The 11,288-nt window shown below is 33.9% G+C and overlaps 1 long non-coding RNA gene across 1 annotated transcript; it reads right to left on the bottom strand.

The window, feature by feature from the left end:
* Positions 1–3,877: 3,877 nt before the first annotated feature.
* LOC148600575 (uncharacterized) lies at positions 3,878–7,448 on the bottom strand. Its single transcript, XR_015917814.1, has 2 exons — positions 6,197–7,448; positions 3,878–4,112 (listed from the first exon to the last, which is right to left on the bottom strand). It is a non-coding gene; the product is annotated as an uncharacterized LOC148600575 (long non-coding RNA).
* Between the last annotated feature and the right edge of the window lie 3,840 nt (positions 7,449–11,288).

An 11,288-nucleotide genomic window follows, 5' to 3' on the forward strand; every position in this document is an offset into this window, starting at 1 on the left:
TCACGGTGGCATGTCCATCAACAAGTCTGCAACCATAACTTGATTTTATTTCTCTTTTTTAAATGCATTACACAGTGTCTCTTTTTATAACTGATATCACAAGCTAGACATGCATGAAGACCCGACTTAATATTTGTTCAACCAATCATGTCTACAATAGAGTAGATATTTCAGTTTCAAACAGCTAAACATCATTTTCCTTCGTGGAGCTTCGCTCCTTCTTAAGGCTCTGCCCTGGATCCGGACCCTCAGACCCCTCGCCGTAATGGTCCCTATACTTTGTTTCTTGCCTATCTTCACCCTTGTTGAAACAGCAATGTCACATCAAATCATGAGGTAAAAGTGGGGGATACTGAAAAAAGCTGTTTTTCACTGTTTGTGCTCGAGTGTTATCTTTTTAATGATTGATTTATTTTATGCAGTATAAACATTTGTTAAATTGGCAAATCGATGTTTTGCATTTCGGGACGCAAACATTCATAAATATGTTTTTTTTTTTCTACTCGGATTTTGTATCCGGATGCTAGCCCACAGAACGCTAGTCTGGAAAATGTTTTCTTTATTCAAGCAGTGCTAAGGTTGTCTGGCAAGCTATTTTCTGACTTGGTGCCATACTCAAGCAGTGCTAGAAGTTGACTGGCAAAATATTTTCTGACTTGGTGCCGATTTGGTGTTTGGAGGAACGGAGTTCCAACCTCTTTCTTTGTAGGGGTAATATTCCTTATAATTCCACTTCATTTCATAGCATGGGAGCTACATCAACCCAAAGTTGTATGAATAGTTGTCACTCCAACAGATGGTTATCAGGGGCGGATTCAGGCGGGGGCGTGACGGGGGTACATCCCGCCCCCAATTTTGCTGAGCATGGGTTGTCAGTGGTAGATGTAGGCGGTTTTAGGTTGAAAACTTAATTTTCTTGCCAATTTTACCACAAAAGAAATCTACATTTTATCCACTCTAGAAGAATATTTCAAAAATTTAACCTAAAATGGCGAAACTATGCGCCCCTAATCTAAAATCCTGGATCCAAGGTTGTCACCATACTTTAAATGATTGATCGGTTATAGTTTAACGTCCTGTGGAATATATATTACATGCAAGGTTTTGAATATGAGTGCTTTTGCATCGAAACATTTAAGTAATATATATTCAATTTCTAGGAAATACTATTTGTGATTTTCTGGACGATTAATTATCGGGGAAAGTTTGAAATAACAGTAGGCAATATAACTTCGAAAGTTTCATATTTTAGACTACTGACGAAATTTCATTACATTAATTCTACAGATGTTTCAGCTCGGTTTTAAACAGAATTGCGGCATCTGAACGGACTGAAATAAAGTCTTGCTCATAAAATCATTCGATCGTGAGTTATCATAAGGTATGGGGATTAATATTTTTCTGAGACAACCGTCTAAAGCTGTAACAATGGGGTATATGTGTCATTTAATAGCACTTTACTGAAGCTTTTTTATTATTTCATTCAATATTTGCTCACAATTATTTTAATATACATTTTAGTCTCCCTCCACTTCTCTCCCTGTCGCCTTTTGCCATTTCCATCGCCCTTGCTCTGTCTTAAAGATGTGATAAGCGACTATTGTAAAGGGTTTCCCTCCTTTCCTAATTCAGAGAGGTTTTGACACTTTTTATTACTGAGACTACGTGTATCTTTTTCCTGATTGTATAGGCGTCTTACAACCAACGCTCTTAATAAGTCATCTGTACACCTTTTTAAGTAAGGAAGACATTATTTTCATCGGTTTCATCTACTAGTATACACTGTGCTATCACCTAATCAAGAGCATTTTATTTAATACATTTGTATATGCAGGGGCGTAGCTAGACTTTCTTTGAAGTGGATGCTCAAATTCGTCAAGAAGTATAAGGGGCCGCCAAAGGCCCCAAGTTGGGAGGGGGCAGGGAGCAAAGCACCGTGAAGCTTCCGCTGTTTGAGCGTTTTACACCTATAAAAGTTAGTCAAAATTTATGCTGTGAGATAATTTTGTGGAAAATGTTTTGTTTTAAATTTGTTAATACCAGCAGTGACAGTGATGATCGAGGATAAAACTAAAATGAAGAAATTTTCCTCCCCGCTGATATGTTGTATTTTGTATTGTTTTAAATTGTTGATCCCTTCAGCACACGTTTTCATACCACAGCGTATACGGTATGAAAGAGCTTGCTGTAACTACACAGACTTTTTGCACTATGATAGACTTCTTACAATTACTGTAGGCTTCTGGAACAGTGTAATGTTGCTACACGAATGAAGTCATCACTACATAAGTTTTATGGTTGTCATCATGAACTCGTGGATCATAACGGTGTATCAATTTGCTACATGAGCGTAGACCAATTTGTTCAGCGTGTATAATAATTTTCCTTTGCTCTTTCGTCTACCCTGGACTTGACTTTTCATGAGCAACTCGACGAATGTTTCTAGAAAAGCAGTAACCCTACCGGTGCAACTGGTCCATGTTCCCAGCTTTTTTTAGTCCGGATTACCCATTTTACTTTTGTTGCTGTGTATGTACTAATCTGTTCTGTGTGTGTGTGTAGTCGTTGTCATTTGATAACATTCGTTTGATTTGCGCTAGAATCTTGGTTCTCTTGATTACTACTTGTACCTTCCAGTGGTCTCGGAAATAGTTGCATCTCAAAGCGGGTTCCATGATTTTTAAGATTTAAAAAAAAAATATTTATGCAACCTATTCCTTCAACTATTTTGGAAAAGTCCGATTTACTAAAAAAAAAAAAAATTAGAGAGAATGGTCTTTTACGTTTTTAAATCATCACTGCAATCTTCATCAATTTGGCAAATCATTATGAACAACCCATTCATTATGAACTTTTAAATAGGTAAGTGCTGCTCGTTCTACAATAGTACACCCGAGTCTATACGTGTTCCTTCCGTGAGACCTGGTTGTTTTTATCCGTTATTGTTTTTTTTTTCAAGATTATATAACGACCTTGAATCTTGAACCTACGCGCCTGATATGGAATGTAACCACTGTTTTTTTTTTCTCCTGGAGCTTGAGTCGTGTAATTTTTAAGATTAAAAAGCCTATGAAATTAAGATTGTGTTTGAAGGACTAAGCAATCACGTTGTTCATGTAATGCAGTATTAATGTTATACGTATATTTGACTTTTTTCAAAACTACCCCATCCTCTAAATGGGTAACCTTAGGGAAATAAGATATAGTAAATAACACACTGGAAGGTTTTTGGCAGTAAAAACTTTTACGTACATTGATAAGTATTTGTAAGAACCTGATAAAACTCGAAGAATCCAAAACATGGATGCCAAAAAAAAAAAAAAAAAACTTAACAATTTACACATGCACTTTCAGTCAACAGTGGCGGATCCAGAGTTTAGGTAAGGGGGGGGGGGGGTTAAGATTTGTTCATTCAACTGAATTTAAACATGTAGTAAAATCATACAGATTTTTAATCTACTGATTGTTATTTTACTTGTGTCTGATCCATTTTGTTTATTACAAATAAAATATGTTTCAATTAATTGATTCTTACAGAGAAAAAAATAGATAGTCTAGTGAGGTATAACTGGATATTCATTTTTTGACTAGGTGGGAAGCTTTCCTATGGGAAACAGCTTATTGGAGGTAAACAGTGTTACTTTGTGTAAGATTGTACTTCATTTTTTGCCCTATCTATAGAAACAAAATGTTTTTAATTGAATTTCTTTGGTTTAATTTAGCATTGTTTTTCCTCTTGTTCCTTTTAAAAGACATATTTCCCACAATCTCTCTTTAAATTTTGAAATAACTACCATAAACAGCACATGTACAATTTAGCATAGCACCATAGTTTGTATCAACAAAATGTAACAACATAAATGTACAACTCAACATGTACAATCATGTGTGGATTTTTCTTTATTACTCCATATAAGACATCAAAATATGTAGTATAAACAATAGATTTTGTGTACAAAATTCTTTGTCACAATAAAACAGTCATGCATGAAACACACTTCGGCTAATTTGAAACTATCAAATCAGTTCAGTCTCATATTCTTTTCTGTCTATATTTGCACAAAATAAACCACAATTAATCCAAGAAGTCTTTGTAGGAAATATGATGGAATCTGAAAAAGAAAAAAAAAAAATTCTGTTATACAGAAATAGGATAATAGATATTATTTCAAACATGCAAGTGCTACATTTCAGTCTATGTAAATGTATACATGTACATATATTTGTCATTGAAATATCATGAGAATAATTTAACCAAACAACAGATTTGTATTTTCTTCAAAATGATATACTGAATTGTTAAATATGATTGTTTCAATACCTCTGGAAATGTTTTTTGCACTTTACTGAGCATATTTTAAGTGCTAGAGGAATAAATATAAGGCACATTTCATTTTAAAACACAAGTAGATAAAGGAATGTCATATACTTATACCACAATAAGATGTTTGAAGGAATTTTTAATTAATGTTTTAATTTTTCTGATTTTCAAAATTGCAAAATGATTGACGACAGAATATAACTAGACATTGCCCTTAATGGGACTAATACCCAACACCTATTGAATCCTGTATGATGACCCAGGATTCATATTGGACACAATTATGGAGGATAAATGAAGTATTTTTTAACACACTGTTTTGATGCCATTTCTAAAACACCCCACTCAATAATATTGTTTTTGTTGACAACACAATAACAGAACATAACTGTAAATTTACTTTAAACATAAATTCATATGACAACATGGATATCCCAATTTGGTAATCCAACATCCTGTTAAGTTTCATAACAATCCTGCAAGTTGTTGACAAGGAGTTGCAGACAATGGATGGGACTAAGCTTTACTGAAAAATGCCTTACTACAACAGCCACCATTTCCCCTTGACTCTGTTTACGAAAGGGGGTGATGTTTATGACTGTTTTAATGTTCTCAGAGTCTTGTTTATAAAAATGTGCAGGTACTTCTATTTATGTATTAACTAACTAGGATTTGTTTTGAATCTAAATATAACCTCTCACAGTTACACACTGCAAATAAGTGAACTATTTATAGAATATTTAGATCAACACAACATACACCTAGTAAAAAGGTGGAATGAGACTGTGTACAAAATAAGAAAAATGTAGAACTAAACAAATTAGAAAGTTAGTTTGTTGAACCCCTGTTAAAATTATATCCTAGTTGTACTCTGTGTTGCTTTTTCAGTTCAAAGAACTTAAATCATTGAAATCTCTGTAGTAGGTATACAAATACATTGTATCAAAGAAATATTATCAGATATCAGAAAGATAATTTTAAAGGAGGATTAGCAATAGAAAACATGCTATTCATTACCCCATTATGTACTTCTGCAATGTATATAAATTGTACCACAAAAAGTAAGCTTTAAAGGAACAAGTTGCTGCTCCAATTAAAATAATAACAGCTTTCAAAAAAAACAATACAATTCATGAAGGAGTGTTGGCAAATCAGAATAAATGTTTGATTCAGTCAAGTTTGTGTCAAATCATGCCAGATAGTGAAAACAAATGATGATTTTATCCTTTATCACATGTTTTCTTTCTTCAGGTTATTTGTGTCAAGCCATACAACACATACATTGTATGTGCAAGTAAATGAGGTCTACTCTGAAATTTTTTATTGGAATTACAAATACAACTAGTGGTTTTATTATACATCCACACTTTATGTACCATTTCTTGTTACATATTGGATATTAACTTTTTTCTGTTGGCTGTATATTTCATATTGTCATTAAAAGATACAGTAAACAAGTCCAATGATGGATAATCTTAAGCATCAGGAGAGTATGTCTCAATACTACAAAACTGTGTATGTAAAACAACTGTTTTACTCTCAGTTAATAGTGATTATAGATGTATAAACATGCATGCACGACAGTTATTTTATAAGTATTCATATTCTTTAAATTGAAGTGAATAACATGTACATGTACATGTATACATGTATGTGCCTACTAATTGTGGTGCTCTTTGTTGAAGCTATACTAATATCAGAATTCATATACTTTGAATAGATGGATCCCGAAAGAGGTTTCAGGAAATTCTTGATATTAGTAGTAATTTGTTACCACAAAAATCACAAAATTAAACACGTGTTCGCAATCTCTACAATCCCCTCCTCCCTGCATATATTGTTCATCGATTCTTATAAATTTATACATGTACCAACCTGTTAACTGTTATTAGTGTAAATCTAAGCTCGGAAGAATTGCTTTCCTTCATGTTTGGATGTAAATCCATTTGTAAATCCTACAAAACAATATTAGAATCTAGGTCACCGCTTCGTTTTCTGTTCCGCCATTTTTCTGTGACGTAGATGACACCGGATGTTCACATATATTTTAAAAGTGGATGTTTAGCGAGCAAAACAAATATATATCTCTTACAACATTAAAATTGAGACATATATCTAGTATGTGATGCTTAAAATATATAGATTAAAGTATCATACGTTGATTCGTGCAATAAAATATAACATATAAAGCAAATATCTAGATGAAAACTTGATTTTAAGATAGGATCCAGCTTATACCCAATCTGACCGCAAACCGGATATGAGAGATATATGTTTTCGCGGGGGGAGGTGTCTTTAAATTGCGATAAATTTCTTATTTATGAATGTATTTTTGAAAATAAAATCATTCTGTAATCTATAAACACGGCGCTTTTCATTCGTATACAATACATTAGTCAAACATAATTCCTTATCCTCACAACAACATTCGAAGATAAGCTGGCCTCCATCGGAGGCCAGCTTACTGCAGTTTGCGGAAAACCGTAGATAAGCTGGCCTCGGAAGCCAGTTTACGGTACAGTTGTTCTTATATATATATATATATATATATATATATATTCTACGAAACTCATTGTGTTTGCCTGCAGGGGTTACTTGTAATGTCCTCCCTTGCCAGCAATTTTGAGTGATCATAGGGTAATTTTTAAGGATTGGTTGTTTTTAACTTTTCTGCATCTCCCAAAATAGCAGAAAATACAGACAGGGATTATAAGACAATGTTTCAAGGTAAGGCAAAACAAAAATGTGTGTTTACTGTAACCCGACATACATTGTACCCTATTTGTTTGCCGCCAACACTGAATTTTTTATCAGGAAATTTCAATTTCTGGAAATTTTGTCCTTGATCAGTAACCATTTCCTCAATTATTGTACAAAATGGAAATAAAAAAAATTGACCGACCGACTGACCCTATTTTTTCAGGATGTGACTATAAACACATTTGTTTTGCCTTATCTCTTGGAAACGAGTGATTGATTTAATGATAGATGGTACTTCCATGAGCAAGCACATTGAATTGTTTGGTGTGAAGATAGGATCAAGTGTCAAGCCAGTTCTTAATTACTGCCAAGTACACCAAATTGACGTTTGCTTTTTGACCATTTGATATAGGCTTTCCCATTAGTGGCTAACTTTGCTCATTTCCAACACAATGGTATGACGCCACATTATCTCTGCGTTGCTTTCACTGTAGTTTCCAGAAAAGGGCTGTTTTACTGTGGTCTTGTTGATGTTTTCTTAAGATGTGTCCAATCCATCTGTATCATCTGATGATGATGTTCATGTCTTCCTGCTTGTATCTAGTAAAGAGGTCCTTGTTAGAGATCATATAAAAGCAGATTCATTTCAATTTAACTAGTATAACAAGATTTTGCACTAGAAAAGAATGAAACAGTCAATTCACTGCTTTCAATCAATCAATCAGTCGATCTCTCCTCCCATCGACACCATGAATAAAGGATCCACAAATTCAAATAACAGATGGCAACAAACAAAAACATGTTAAGATTCTAACAGTTGTGGATCCAGATAGATTAAAACAAGTTTGCGGTCGTATCATTCCATTGTCAGTTCTGTCATTGTCGAGGTTGGTAGATATTTCTCGTGTGGACAGGAAGTATAAATGTATAGATCTTTATGAAAAATTGAAATCTGCATCAAGCTTCAATAGTGTGTAAAATATGACCCAACCCTTCATGGTTTAACCCCTGCTTAGTATCAAGCTAAGCCCTGCGAGGCATTTCATTTGTTTGATATGAAATAAGGCTCTTATGGAAAAGGGGAGGGGGCTCGGACTTTATGGTGAGTTACAAACTTTTTTTGCCGAAGCGCGAAAATAATTAATTTTTTCAGCAGCAGCCAGGGTTAAAATATTTATTTGATTATAATCAAAATAGGGATGATGGAAATATTGAATTGTTTTTTTTTTTATCGTTTGACTGAGAATAAAATTTTGGCTGAAATATGGAATAATCTTATTTTTTAAAACAAACCAGGCCATACATCCCCCTAATCCTGATCTGTGCCTAACAATTGGTTATAATACAATAAAACCAGGAAACATACCGGACTAAGAAGGCAAAATTAACAAAATAAATAAAAGCGGGGAGCAGTTCTAATCTCTTTAACCCACATGGACCAACCACTCAACTGGAGAATACCAGATAATCTGTTAAATGTAAAGTAGAAAAGAGACCATGATACAGACACAGAAACAAATAAAACACTATAAATAATAGTAGAAAAACACACACCAACTAAAGATAAACTAGAAATACTTTCAGCAAGTTCATAAAGAGATTACACCCCCATTTCAAATGCAGTTGAATGTGTAACCTGGAAGTTCAACTTTCTTCCTTTGCAGTCCCCAGACAGTAACTGTATTTTTTCATGCACATCTATATATGATGCCCTACCTTCCTATAAAGTTCCATCAAAATCAATTCAGCGGTGTAGGAGGAGTTGCCCTTATGAGGTTTTAACATTTCAACACTTAAGTTGGATTATCTCCCCTTGGAGTCTGCTGACAGTAACTATCTTATTTCATGCACATCTAAATATGTTGCAAAACCTTCGTATAAAGTTTCATCAAAATCCATTGAGATGTTAAGGGAGAAGTTGTGCTTACGATTTATAAACATGAAACATACTTGATTTGGTTTATCTCCCTTTGTAGTCTCCCTGACAGTAACCATATTTCTTCATGTACATATGATGCCCAGCTTCCTATAAAGTAGGAAAATAAAAGTAAGTTGTAAGCTTGACTTTATGTCAAAAGAATATACCACACAATGTATCTGCTAGTCATTTATGGTTTTTCTTTCTTAAAGGACTGCCAAAAAACACATGTGATAAACAGATTAATGACCGTTTGAATATTGCCCATGTGATCAGTCCTTGAATGATATCATCCCCTTAACTCAGCAGATATCAATATCTCATGCTGATAAGAAAGACAATATTGAAATGTCAGAGTGACGGAGTAAGAACATTTTTTGTGGAGGATTCTGAATTTTAATCTCCTAATTATCCTAGCCCTCCATCAGCAAAATATGGTCAGTGCCTCATCTGGATATTGTGTTGGACTTGACTTTACCTTGGTTTCTAACAAGCAAGAAGCCCCCAATAACAATCCGATGAAAAAAAGAATTAATTTGAGAGAAGCTTAAAATGTGTGGTCTAAGGGAGATAATTAAAAAAAAACTATTTGAAACAAAAGGCACAACACAAAACTTAGATATTTCATATACAGTGAAACCTGTCTAAAGCAGATACTTTTTTATAAAGATCTTTATATCAGTGTAAATGTAGATTTTGGAACCTTAGAAAACCAACAACCTATACAAGTCTTAGAGGAGCCAATTTAAATTTGAAGGATGTAGGTTTAGACAGGTTTCACAGTATGTAATTCATATAAAATAACATACATAGATAAATAAATATAGTGACTTTCCTCAATTAGTTCAATCTGTGCTTTTAGTCGTTAGCCCAAAACCTGAGGCTAGTAAAAATTGATTCGGGTTAGTGAAAAGTCTGAGAATTTCAGTTGCATTCTTAAAAAGATATACTGCTATTGACTATTCGGGCTAGTAGGTAAAATGTTGATGCCACAGACTGTAACAGTTAGTAAGTAGCACAGTTTTTTTTTAACATGTATATTGAAATGTCAATTGTTATATCAAAAAGCATAAACCCTTCAGATTTGCCATTGGAAAGCATTTATCACTTCCGATTTACTTTAAAAAAGATACTTGAACATCAGAAGTTTATCATGAGGGTCAGGGTGGTCTAGATACATTCTGGAACATAAAGAAGTCAGGCTGGTTTGTAGACAGTGAGAGTCTAAATCCATTCAGGAAGATTAAGGCGAAAAAATATTTGTGGCAGGTCCTCAGTTGCTGAATCCATGGATGATGATGAAATGCAGCCATCATCTCAAACGGCCCCATGCACATAGTACTGGAAGATGATATATACACAGTCAAGATGAACATGGAACAATTGAGATGAAAGCAGACTAAGATTTTGTCCAACACATTCTTCCACACCACTGGAGAGACAAATGTCCAGAAAATAGAACAAGAATAAAAACATTGTACTTGCATAAAATCTGTAACCAATGAACTAATGACTTTTATATTTAACAAAGAACACCCAAACCTGTCTTAACAGACAGACATACTGACACCCAGACCACTTCATACACTTGACTTATTAACCAGAAGTATAAAAAACTACCTCCAATCTAACATGCTACAGACATACAGACAGACACGAGATCAATATATATACATTTGACTAATTTACCAGAGCTATACAAAATATCTCAAAACCAAACAGACACACAGACAGATAGACTGACCAAAAAGGAATCACCATATACACTTGACTGATTAACCAGAGGTATAAAAAACTACCTCCAAACCTAACATGTTACAGACAGACAGACACGAGATCACTATATACATTTGACTAATTTACCAGAGGTATACAAAATATCTCAAAACCAGACAGACAGACACACAGACTGACATTGAATCACCATATACACTCGACTAATTAACCAAAGGTAAAACAAACACCTCCAAAACTATAGTGCAACAGACTGACAGACATGGAATCACCATATACACTTGACTAACCAACCTGAGATATAAAAGCTACCTTCAAACCTAACGGGTGACAGACAGACAGACTGACATGATATCACAATATACATTTGACTTATTTTAACCAGAAACATTTTTTTTCATCAATTTACATTAATCATCAATCTGCTTCAAAAACAGGAAAAAGTGGTTTAAAACCTTGTCATTAATGACATTTTCAGGGGACATAACTCTAAGGAGTCAACAGATTATTCTAAAATTTGCATCAATAATAGATAATTCAGTCTAGAATTTTTTTTTCTGAAATTTACACCACTGAAGGATCTGTTTATTGTGCATACAATTGGAATTGTCATGA

Source organism: Perna viridis, chromosome 13 (genome assembly GCF_037379345.1).
Source record: "Perna viridis isolate PV_CMFRI_1.1 ecotype Kerala chromosome 13, ASM3737934v1, whole genome shotgun sequence".
In the NCBI taxonomy this organism is placed as follows: domain Eukaryota; kingdom Metazoa; phylum Mollusca; class Bivalvia; order Mytilida; family Mytilidae; genus Perna; species Perna viridis.